Below are 12,780 nucleotides of genomic sequence, written 5' to 3'. Positions count from 1 at the left end.
GATCATATGATAGTTGTCTTTCTCTGCTTGACTTATTTTGCTAAGCATGATACGCTCTAGTTCCATCCATGTTGTCGCAAATTGCAAGATTTCATTTCTTTTGATGGCATCTAACTCTAGGACTCATGTTCATCTCATCAGGCAGTTTTCTTTCCAAAGTGGTTTTACTCAGGAAATTGGTATTATAATACATCTCAAAAATGCATGAAATACAAACAAAATGCCTCCCTAGTTTCTGTAAAGGCATCCTACAAATTCTGACATGATTATTAATTTTTTTAGAAGATTTTATTTATTTATCTGAGAGAGCAGGAAAGACAGAGAGTGGGAGGTAGCGGGGTAGAGAGTCTGAAGCAGGCCCCCGCTGAGCAAAGAGCCCAACGCAGGACTCAGTCCCACAACCAGAAGAGCAGGACCTGAGCCACAACCAAGAGTCAGACACTCAACCAAACTGAGCCACCAGGGTGTCCAACCTCATTCTTAATTTTTAAGAACATATTAATTTTTAAGAACATAGCCACAGGAAGACACTTCCTTAACCTGCTCATTTTTCAATTCATTTGAGCTAAATTCAATGTAAAATAAAGTTCCATTCTCATTAAAGTAAAGAATAAAATAATTATAACTACTACCACTCTAGTTCATAGTGTTTTGAATTTTTAGCTGGGGAATGACCTTATATATCAGGAAAAAAATTAGAAGGAGACACATTTATCACAATTTAGACACGATACTTATTGACTTAGAAAACAGAAGGAAATTGACTAAATTTTAAAACTAATTAGATAATTTAATAATATGACCCAATAAAAAATAAAGATGTGAAAATCAACAACTTCATTATAGATGAGCAATAATGTGTTTTAATTGGTATCTACTGATCTATTCTCATTTCTAATAGCAGATCAAAATACATAACTTTAATAAAGATATTGAGAAAATATATTGAAACTATACATGTGGAAATTTTTAAGATTTTACTAAGATATACTAAATAATGTTTTAGTAAAGTAAGAATTAGCTCTTTATACAACCAATAGTGTGGTATAAAGGTGAAGATTCTTAATATTCTGCCTCAGTGGTTACTTATTTCTAAAAACAAACATGACAGAATATTTAACTTTTCTTGGAGTTGGATGAAACTTTCCTAACCATAAGCATAACAAATAAAATAAAATAAAATAAAAATCTCGGGCGCCTGGGTGGCTCAGTGTGTTAAGCCTCTGCCTTCGGCTCAGGTCATGATCCCAGTGTCCTGGGATCGAGCCCCCCGTCGGGCTCCCTGCTCCACAGGGAGGAGCCTGCTTCCTCCTCTCCCTCTCTCTGCCTACCTGATATCTCTCTCTGTCAAATAAATAAATAAAATCTTTTAAAAAAATAAATAAATAAATAAAAATCTCAAGGAAGAAATAAATCAATATTTTTGAATGTATAGTGATATGAACACAAACACACCTACAGGGATACTCCTTAGTCTTCACAACAGAGGAAAAAGCAGAATGATTTGAAATATCAATAAGAATTTAACAATCGTATAAGCTCATGTGCATTGAGTTGGTGAGATGCATTTTTATAACTGGAAATCATATTTTTGAGGCCTATTCGATGCAGTATGACACAAATTTAAGGAATAAAGTCATCATGATACTGGATAATCACTCGGCAACACTTCTCTGTTTATTGTTGCATTTTCAAACAGGAGCAAGGGGGCTGTTTTGTGAAATGAGGGGGAAAGTATGTTTTTACAGATCTCAACCGCATTTAGGGACCTCGAGGACACCATGATGATAATACCCATATTCTGTTGGGGTTTCTGCATCCATGTGTATACCTTATTTCTGTTCCCTGCTCGATGCTGATATTCCAGAATTAACTGCCACCTTGGGGGAAGTACAGGGTCAGAGCAAGTAGAAACATTTCAAAGATCTTTTCTCATTTTCAAGTCCTATTTTCCCTGATTCAGGGTTCATGCATTTGCTCTAAACCTTTGACTGTTTTCCAGAGTTCTGACAGATTTGATCCTGACAGTTTTCTGCTTGTTTTTCAATATTTCCGATATTTCTCCAAGGAAATGTGAGCCCGGAGCTGCCGACCCTGCCATGCTGCTGATGCTGATCTTTGGTAATTTTTCAAACACCATCACGGCTGGGAGGGTTCCCTGGGGAGAAGATCCAGACTCAGAGAACAGCACACGGGAAGTTGATTAACGTGTGCTCCTGCGTCAACACCGGCGCAGGAAAAAGAAGTTGCAAGACTGGGGACCAGGGGAGCCTGGGTTGCAACGCAGCTTTAATGAACAGCTCAGGTATGACACACGGAACTTTGAACTAAGGAGGGCTGTTGAGGTTACCTTGATATCAGGTGAGGGGGGCCCATATACCCTGGTGGGTGCAGTCAGTGGGTGCCCACCACCAGTACAACTCTCTTCAGAGGACAGCAATGCCCACAGGCAGCTAATGTCTGCCCTGTCAGCCAGAAGGGTTCCCTACCACTCCGTGAACAAGCGTTCAATTCCTAACGTGGGATCTGGACACGTACTACAACGCCGACAGTCATCCATTCCCTTGAGCCTCTCACGTCTACTTTTCCTTGTCATCTCTGGAGCCGCAAGGCTCTGCTGTGCCTCTCTTCCCAAGGGCAGCTTAGAGAATTCAGAAGAATGAAATGTAGCTCCCACTGTATATCTTGTCCCAAGGCCACAGTGGACACCAGTCCCCTCTCTACTCCGCTTTCTCAAGTCCCCTCCCTCTCAGCGTCTATCCACGTGGTCTTGGTGAGGGAACTCGTGCCTTGTCCCAGACCTTCATCACGAGCATCCTAATCCCCTAGTGTCTACGCTAGTCATAGGTCATGGGTACCCCATTTTTTCAGTTGCTCTTAAAATTGGGCAAGGGGTCTTAAGAGATGTTAAAATAAATCAGCATCAGCATAAATCAGCATTGTGTGAAACATATTCCCCCCATCGTGGATTGTAAAAGCACCCTGTCTCTTCCTGATCACCAGTGACAGCTCCCCTGCCAGGAAAGGGATTCCTTTTCTGCTGCTGGTCTCTTCGTGAAAAAGTCCGATGTGCCTGAGGAGTCATGTAAAGACCAGGGGCTCTTACTGTGTTTCCTGGTTCTCTTTAGGAACAAGAGAACCTACAGAGCCTAGAGGTGGAGGGATAGATACTAAGAACAATTACCCCAACTGCTCACCAGGAGTGACATCAGCAGACCCACATCTACTGTCATTATTAATTCCCAGACCTACGCATTTTACCTAATGTAGGTCCCATACCACATGGTGGTCACTGATTTAGAGTATATCCTGCATCTCAGAGGACAAGGCCCTATCCTTGCAGGATATCATCTCTGAACTGTGAACCTCAGCTGTGCCATCTACCAGACAGTCTGTTCTTTTTCAGGGTGGCTGCCTCTGGGTGGCCCAGTTTGTGACAATGATGGTGGACTCAGTTGTCCCAGAACCCACAAACATTTACTTTGCGAATGCGGATCCCTTGATGTGACTCACTGTGATGTGGGTTCCATATTGGTAGATGAATCACATCATTGTGATCCAAAATGGATCATTTTGGTGGCTGAGGTCATAAAGTAGGGAAAAGCAAGCCAATATCTAGAACATCTAGAACATGTTCCTTTTCCAGTCAACTGAAGTCACAGCCTTTGTTACTGGTGGAAGGAATCCAATGTTGTCAACTTTTACCCAAAAGCTGAATGTCTCTTCTCAATAAACAGTGTCAAATTGGGGCTCAGGGTTGGACTCTCTTTCTTGCAGTTGGACGTAGGAACATCAGAAGTAAATTAGCCTCAGTGAGAGAAAGACCATGGTATTGGGTTCATATATGCAGAGCCTCCAAACTACAGCCCTGAAACTCTTTTCAGGCACCCATTGTAGTCGTCCTGGGGTGGTCCACAACACAGCCTTGCTAATGTCAACTGACCATGTCAGGGCCCAGGTCACAACAGAGGAGTGTTTTATTTTTCCTTCTATGTACAACACCTAGAAACACAACTTATTACCAAAAAAAAAAAAAAAAAAAAAAGTCAAAATTATCTTGGTATAAATAGTTTCTCAATTCTATGATTTTTTTCTCTCTTCTGGTTTTTCCAACCCACCAACTCAGGTGGTGCTGAGTATTCATTTCTAGGGTTTGGAATGGTGCCAGAATCACAGATACACCCAAACTGCAAGACTTTTGTGATGGTAAATAGCAAAACTAAGGGAAGAAAAACTCTCACAAAATGCCAGAGACTATTTCAAGTTGCTGCTAATGCATAGGCTTATAAAGTCTTGACACTTTCCTTGATAACTTTATTAGAGAGCAATTACTTTCCCTCTACCAGCTCTTTGTATGTATTAATTTAAAAAAATGTATGACTAAGACATAGTTAACAGTAACATGAAAAGTAAAGCAGAAGCTATTAAAAGGACTGTGGCTAATACACTCACTACTGTGAAAAGTGAGTTTCTGGAGATGATTTGAATATGACCGAAGTGGGGACCTACACATATTCAAAACCCAGAATCCAAACATGAGACGGGCTATCCCTGTTGATCCCAAAAGCATTAAATATTGTCTACGACTCTATGCCTCAGACTTGATAACAGATGAAATGGACAAATGCTTTTAAAGATTTAATCTACCAAAATTAACACACAGGGAAATAGACCATCTGAAATGGCCCCATCTATTAAAAGAAATATAATCAGCAATTAATAACCTTCCAAAAGTGGAAGTACTAGACCCAGGTGGCTTCACTGGGGAATTCTACTAAAAAATTGAAGGAAGAAGTTACATCAATTCGCTATGATTACTTTCAAAAAGAACGGAAAGAGAAAGAATACATTCTAATTCTGAGTTCAGAATTAACCTAATATCAAGAGTAGAACAAGATAGAACAAGAAGGAAAAACTTAAGACCAGTGTCTCTAATGAACACAGATGAAATCTGATAGAATATTAGCAAATTGAGTCTAAATTTTACATCATGAACAAGTGAAATTTATTCCATGTATGCAGGGCTTGTTCAACATCCAAATATTAATGTAATCTATCACATCACCAGCTTAAAAAAAAAAAAGAATTACATGATCTTAATCAGTAGATGCAGAAAATCATTTGACAAAATCCAACCCTCATTCATGATTTAAAAACAATATAAAACAAAACAAAACCTCTCAGTACACTAGATATGGAAGAGAAATTCCATAACTCGATAAAGAGCATCTATAAAAAACCTACAACGAGCATCATTCTTAATGGGGAAACAGCAGATTCTCTCCCACTAAGATCAGAAATAAGGCAAAAATGCCCCCTCTTACAACTTCTGATCAACACAGTCCTGGGAGTCCTGGCTAATTTGGTAAGAAAAGAAAAAGAAATACAAAGTATACTTACGCGAAGGGAAAAAATAAAAACTGTATATGCAGATGATATGATTGCTTATATAGATTTTCCCAAAGAGTCAACAAAAGAACTCCTGGAACTAGTAAGTGACGGTGTTGAGCATGGAGGACACAAAATCATATACCAAAGCTAGAAATCAGCAGCGGAAGCTGGATTTGAATTTAAAGCCCGTTACCATTTACATTAACACGCCGCACCTTTCCTGCTCTGACTGCCCATGTGCCGACCATCGTCAACGCTCTCCTTCTTGACTCCTTACTCGTAATTATCAACACTTGCACCTAACTCTATTTAAAGCAAAACAAACCAACACCTATTAATTAATTGCAGAAACATTTAACTAACACATTTTACCCTCCTCAGAAGAATGAAGTCCTCATGGAAGTCCCTCTGGAGACGGGAATGGCGAATACGAGTAATGAACACCAGGGCATTCTACGTTGAGGGCTTCATGATCCCACTGAAAAGGATGCTTTCACTGCATTCTCACATTTTGCTCACAAGGCAACACTGAGAAAGTAAGTGAGCAGAATTGTCATTTTAAAGTTCAGGAAGCAGGGCCCAGGGCACGGAAGTGGCCAACTGAATGTCACACTGGCCAGGAGTGGTGTGGCTTCAGCCCGTCCTTTCCCAGCGGCTTGCATCTGCCATGATTCCATGAAAAATCAACACAGGGCTATTGAAGAACAGTGCTCTTGAGTAAAAAAATATAATGTTCTTCAGTTGTAGCTATTAAAGAAACAGTGATAAGGGATTCTGATTTCTGATACTTTAAAATATACTCACATACATAAAAGATATGTGATACCTATCTACTATTCTCTCTCTCTCCCCCTCTCTATTGGCAGCTAGACAGAGTTTAAAGTTCACTTCCTGGCCTTTTGCATTTTTGGTCCAGTACTCACAAAATATAAGCTAATTAATTTACAGGTCAAGTGTCAGTGCAGACATAGTTAGGTGAGATAGCTGAGGTATTATTAAAAATAACTGAAGAAAAACAATTACAGTAAATAATGTGATGATTACGTAAATAAAAGCCAAATTGGATATGAGTTCAGGGCAAGGGGTGGGGTGGAAAGAACAAGTCAATATGTATTTCTTTTCTTTTCTTTTCTTTTTAAGATTTTATTTATTTATTTAACAGAGAAGGATCATAAGTAGGCAGAGAGGCAAGCAAAGAGAGAGAGGAGGAAGCAGGCTCCCTGCTGAGCAGAGAGCCTGCTGCGGGGCTGGATCCCAGGACCCTGAGATCATGACCTGAGCAGAAGGCAGAGGCTTTAACCCACTGAGCCACCAGGCGCCCCTCAATATGTATTTCTAAATGTCTTGAGATTAAAATATCCTAATGGCTTTGAACAAAAAGTTTGTTTTGTATGTAATTACAACAGAAGAATCTTATTCAAACAGATAGTATTCTCATGCCTATACTTCTGAATTATTTTCTCTTCTATTACTTTATAACAATTTTTTTTTACTTTATAACAATTATTAATGCCCAGAGCTATAATTAATTTGGAATTTTTTAAATTAAAAATGAGATTAAGAAAGCCTAGTAATTGGAGAGTTGCAGAAATGACTAGAACCCATGACCACAGACTCCTCAGCAGCTTGAACTTCCCACTGCTACTCTGAATGTGGAGCTGGGACACCACTGTGATATCCCATCTGAGCCTTCTGCCCTGAGTCCAACCAAGTCACTACAAGAGAACTTCTAAACTTTAATATGCATATGGCTTATCCGAAGCTCTCATTAAAATGTAATTCTCATTCAATAGGGCTGAAGTGGGACTTCTGACTCTGCATCTCTAAAATGCTCTGAGTTAGGACTGAGAAAATACAGCACACCCAGGTAAAGTTCAATTTCAGATACTCAAGGAGAGATACACAACTTTCTTTCATGTACATCGAAATTTAAATTGAACTCGGTGTCTTGTGTTTTTGTTTACTAAACTTAGCAATTGTACTTCTAACTGATGTGGATGCTACTGACCCGAAGCCATATAGGAAGGAATAACCCTCTGGAGTCAGCATGCTTTCAGAAAATGGCAGGAAATGTAAGTGTGCAAAGCCACCAGACTTGGTATATGAGGGAGACATGCGTCAGTACATCAGAAAGGCATAACAACAATAATAAACCTATACAAAGCTAGCAAAGGATCCCAGAAACACCTGAGGTTAAAATCTGCCAGTCCCCCAGGGAAGAAATAATCCATTCAACGATTATACATTGATATTTCTCTATTCTTCTGTTGGTAATGGACAAAATGATGAGAGAGAAAATCAGGGAAGATTAAGACAGAGATCATTAAATTTCATCTAACTGACATCAACAGAGAACTCCAGCAAACAGCAGCACAGGACACATGCTTTTCAAGCAAACATGGGAAATTCTCCAGGACAGACCCCAGGTGAGGCCATAAAATAAGTTTCACAAAACTTACAAGGATGGAAATCATAGACAGGATATTCTCCAACTATGGTGGAATCAAAGTAGAACTCAGCAAGTGGAGCAAAAGTGGGAGACACCTACGCATCTGGCATTGAGACATCACATTTCTAACGAGGCTGTGGCTCGATGAAGAGATCAGAAGAAAAATTTCAAAATATTTGGCACTGAATAAAAATAAAAAGAGAACATGGGAAATTGTGTGGAATCCAGGGAAAGCCATGTCTGAAAGAAAATGTATAGGTGCAAAATCTAATACAGGAAAAGAAGAAAAATCTAAAATCAACAAACTGAGTGTCCTCCAAAATTTTGTAGCAAAAGAACAAAATAAATGGACTTATTTTGTTTGATTTGGTGGTTATACGGTTATATGAGTCGATGTACCAAACTCACTAAAATCTACACTTAAAATTGGTATTTCTTTTTCAGTGAAAATTATGTCTCAATGCTGTTTATTTGGAAACTATGAACCAGGGATCCAATGAGCTAAGCACTGATCATAATGAAGCCCCATAAGCCTTAGAAGTGGTTCCGTGACCTACTCACCTGAACGGCAAACACTGTCCCCTTCCTTGACTCTTTCCGCAGGTGTCACAGATTTCCTCCCATTTTCCCTCCTTTCTAGCTCACCGTAGATATTCTACTTTATAGGACAACTCTTACACTTACTCCGTACTCTCAAAGTGTTCCCTTCTGTATTTTATCCATCTTTCACTTAGCCTTGTTGTCAAATGGCTTAGAGAACCCCACAAGAATTACTTTCATATTACAAATGCGGGGAAATTGCAAAAAGTTTACTGTATGTCCAAGGATCTAAGGGATGTTTGGGTATATAATGGACACTTGTTGAGTATATGTGGCTGGCACTTTCCTCGTCTCATTTGAAGAACTAAACATGAGTATAATAGGAACAGCTAAAAGGCAAAGCAGAGAATGAGAATATAGTTTTGCCCAGAAATTTGTTATGTGGATATGACTAGACCACATGGTTATATCATAGCACATAAGATTCTTGAAGTTTATTTAAAAAAAAAAATAAGGGGCACCTGGGTGGCTCAGTGGGTTAAAGCCTCTGCCTTCAGCCCGGGTCATGATCCCAGGTCCTGGGATCGAGCCCCACATCGGGCTCTCTGCTCAGCAGGGAGCCTGTGTCCCCCTCTCTCTCTCTGCCTGCCTCTCTGCCTACTTGTGATCTCTGTCAAATAAATAAATAAATAAATCTTAAAAAAAATTAATAACAAAACAAAACAAGGGCACCTGGGTGGCTCAGTTGGTTAATCGTCTGTCTTTGGTTCAGGTCATGATTCCAGGTTCATGAGATCGAGCCCCAAGTGGTTGTCTTTGGGTTCCATGCTCATCAGGCTGTCTGTTTCTCTCTCTGCCTCTGCCCCCCGCCCCACTTGTGCTTGCTCTTATGTACTCTCTCTCTCAAATAAATAAATACAATCTTAAAAACCATAAGGAATTCCTTTATATCCTTTACATGTGAAGAGGCTCAAAAGTTGTCACTTCCATCCTTACAACAACACAAAACTGGACACACTGAGAATCAGTGGCTTTCTGGGACCCGTGAGAGAAAGGCGACTGCAGGGAAAGCCACCAGCCTGAGATCTGGAGAGACAGGAGAGTTGGGTCACAGCTGAGACCTGCTTCCATGCCACCCACTGGTAGGAACACTGAAATGGTAAACCTGACAGGTTGCTAGAGGTGGAGGTGGAGTGTGGACTAGCACCGGAGGGAGACTCCCTGAGAGGCCGCACGCTTTGGGGTGGCTCATATTTGCGACTTTTGCCTCTGGGAAGCCCACCATGGCCTCTCGGTGCAGAGTCCAAAAAGGCCTGCCCTTGAGTCTGGCGGAACAAGTGGAAGAGCGACTCTTAGAAAATGTGCACAACAAAAATACGCTCTGCGGGGGCAAAGACTTTACCAGCGACTTCTCCCTCTCCTGCCTCCTCTGGATTTCCTATCTCACCCGCGGAGGATGGAAGCACATGTGAAGGTCACAGCCCAGAGACACAGGCCCACCTGGAGACTGAGATGGAGCTAGAAAAACATAGGCTTTTCCGTCCCCCACACCTCACCACCAGTCAGCAGACGCCAGTGCCGTAGCCCAGAGTCCAGCTGTGGCAACACGAAGATCGTGCCTGAGGAGAAGGTTTAGCTAAGCCCACAGACAGCCTGGGAGCCAAACACACCCACTCGGGAGCAGATGGAAGCTTCCAGCACCAACAGCTACAGCAGCATCAAAAACAACCATACTCCTAGTCAAATGAACATGGGGCCTCACGAGAAAGGCCTATTTGCTGGAGTTCCTACTCGTTATGACATGATATCCAGCTCTCAACAAAACCTTGCAAAGAATACCAAAATTCTGGGCGCCTGGGTGGCTCAGTGGGTTAGGCCTCTGCCTTCAGCTCAGGTCATGATCTCAGGGTCCTGGGATCGAGCTCCACATTGGGCTCTCTGCTCAGCGGGGAGCCTGCTTCCTCCTCTCTCTCTGCCTGCCTCTGCCTGCTTGTGATCTCTCTCTCTCTCTCTCTGTCAAATGAATAAAAATAAAATCTTAAAAAAAAAAAAGAAGAAGAAAAAGAAACCATCTGAAGAAACAAAGTGCATTGTAGATGCAACTTGGGTATGACACAGACTTTACTATCAGCATGGCATTTGACGTAATGATGATGAATACGATCAGGGCTTTAACGACAAACAGGACAATGTGCAAAATGGATGAAAACTCTAAGGAAGAAACAAAAAGAAATGCTTGAAATCAAAATACTAACATAAATGAAAAATGTCCCCAGTGGGCTTATCAACAGGTTGGATTGGACCACAGAAATCTTGTAAATGAGATGAGAATGAAGTAAAATATTTTACCTGAGGGGAAAAAAAAAAAGCCTCTATCCTGGAATTCTATACCTAGTGAAAGTATCACTCATAAGTGAAGGGAAAAAAACCAAAGCTATTCTCAAACAAAAATAAGGGACTTTGTCACTAGCAGACCTGCCCTCTGAGAAATCTGTAAAACTTCAGGGAGAAGAAAACTGACAGTTGTCAGAAATTCACTTCTATGTGAAGACAGACTGATAGATGAACAAGTAGGAAGGTAAAATAAAAACTGTTTAAAAATATCTTCATAGTTGATCAAGAAGGTAAATGTCCTTCAAAGGAGTGAGAGTCACAGCACTTGGACGCGCGGAGTGAACGACAGTGGTGTCGCCGGTATGGGAGGGAGGGACAGGGAATTCTGTTCAAATGGACCCGAACTACCTATGAAGGAGTGGTGTTGTTTGAAAATGGACTTATTAGTTAACCATATATACTGCCAGCTCCAAGACAACATCCCGCCCCCAAAATCAAAGAAGTTTATACGATATGTTGAAAGAGGACCTAAAATGGAATATTATAAGATGCTTAGTGAAAACTGAAGTGGGGGAGAAAAAAACAAAAAAGAAGGAAAATAAAATGAAATAAAGAAAAAATGTAATAAGGGGCACCTGGGTGGCTCAGTGGGTTAAGCCTCTGCCTTCAGCTCAGGTCATGATCTCAGGGTCCTGGGATTAAGCCCCAAACCCTGCTCAGTGGGGAGCCTGCTTCCTCCTCTCTCTCTGCCTGCCTCTCTGCCTGTCAAATAAATAAATAAAATCTTAAAAAAAAGAAAAAATGCAATAAATAATAAAAAAGTTACAAACATGATAGATATTAACTCAACAATATCAATAATCACTTTAAATAGAAATGGCCTAAATCAATCAATTAGTGGAAGTTTTCAAAGTGGGTAAGAATGCAATAGTTTGCCTTAAGGAAACCCATTTTAACATAAAGGCACAAAGAGATTAAAAGTCAAGGGATAGAGAAAGATAGACTATGCTAACGTTTATCAGGAGAAATATTATATTCAGACAAGAAAAAACAAACAACTGGAGAACAAGGAAACTTATCAGGGGTGTGGAGAGGTATTACATAGCAACAAAGGGGCCAATTTTCCCAGGAGACACCACAACCCTAAATATATATGAACCTAACGGAACACCAAAATACATGAGGCAATACTAAAACAATGGAGAGAGGGAATACATAAATGCACTACTACGGTCAGAGAGTTGATCATCAGTCCTCCAGTCACTGACAGATTAAACAGGCAGAAAGTAAGAATATAACTGACCCTAGATCACCTTGATCTAACCAGCATTTAGAGAATACCCCACCCCAAACAGCAGAAGGCATGTGCCTCCCAACTTCACAGTGAGTATTCACCAATAGAGTTCATTTTCTGGGCCATAATACACATCACAGCAAATTTATTTTGACAAAAGTCATACAAAGTATTTTCTCAGATGACAGGATTAAACTATAAAACAATAACAGAAAAATCATGGGAAAATATCAAAATATTTAGGGATAATACAACACATTTTTTAAAAATAATATATGGGTCAAAGAAATCTTAAGAGATATTTTAAAATATTATGAACCAAAGGAAATGGAGAAGACAAATTATCAGAATTTGCAAACTGCAACAAAACATGGAAATTTATATTACTGAATAAACATATTAGAAAACAAGGAAGATATAAAATCTGTAATCTAAGATTCCACCTTGGGTAAGTTAAAAAAAGAGAAGAAAAGAAAAGAAATTCAAGCCTATAGCAAACATAATAGAAGAAATAATAAAAAATGAGAGTATATATTGATAAAACTGAAAAGAGAAAAACAATAGGGAAAAAATCAACAAAACCAAAGGCTGTTTACTTTCAAAGATCAGTAACAGGATATGGCCCTAGTCGGGCTCACCAAGAAAAAAACAGACAAGATTCACTTCACTGGTGCATTACACCAAACATTCAAGGAAAAACATGACACCAATTCTCTACGATCTGGTACACCAACCTTACAGAAAGAGCAGATGCGTATCAAGGTAACAAAAT

This window comes from Mustela nivalis, assembly GCF_964662115.1.
Source record: "Mustela nivalis genome assembly, chromosome: 20".
In the NCBI taxonomy this organism is placed as follows: Eukaryota; Metazoa; Chordata; class Mammalia; order Carnivora; family Mustelidae; genus Mustela; species Mustela nivalis.
This window is presented reverse-complemented; position numbering follows the sequence as displayed.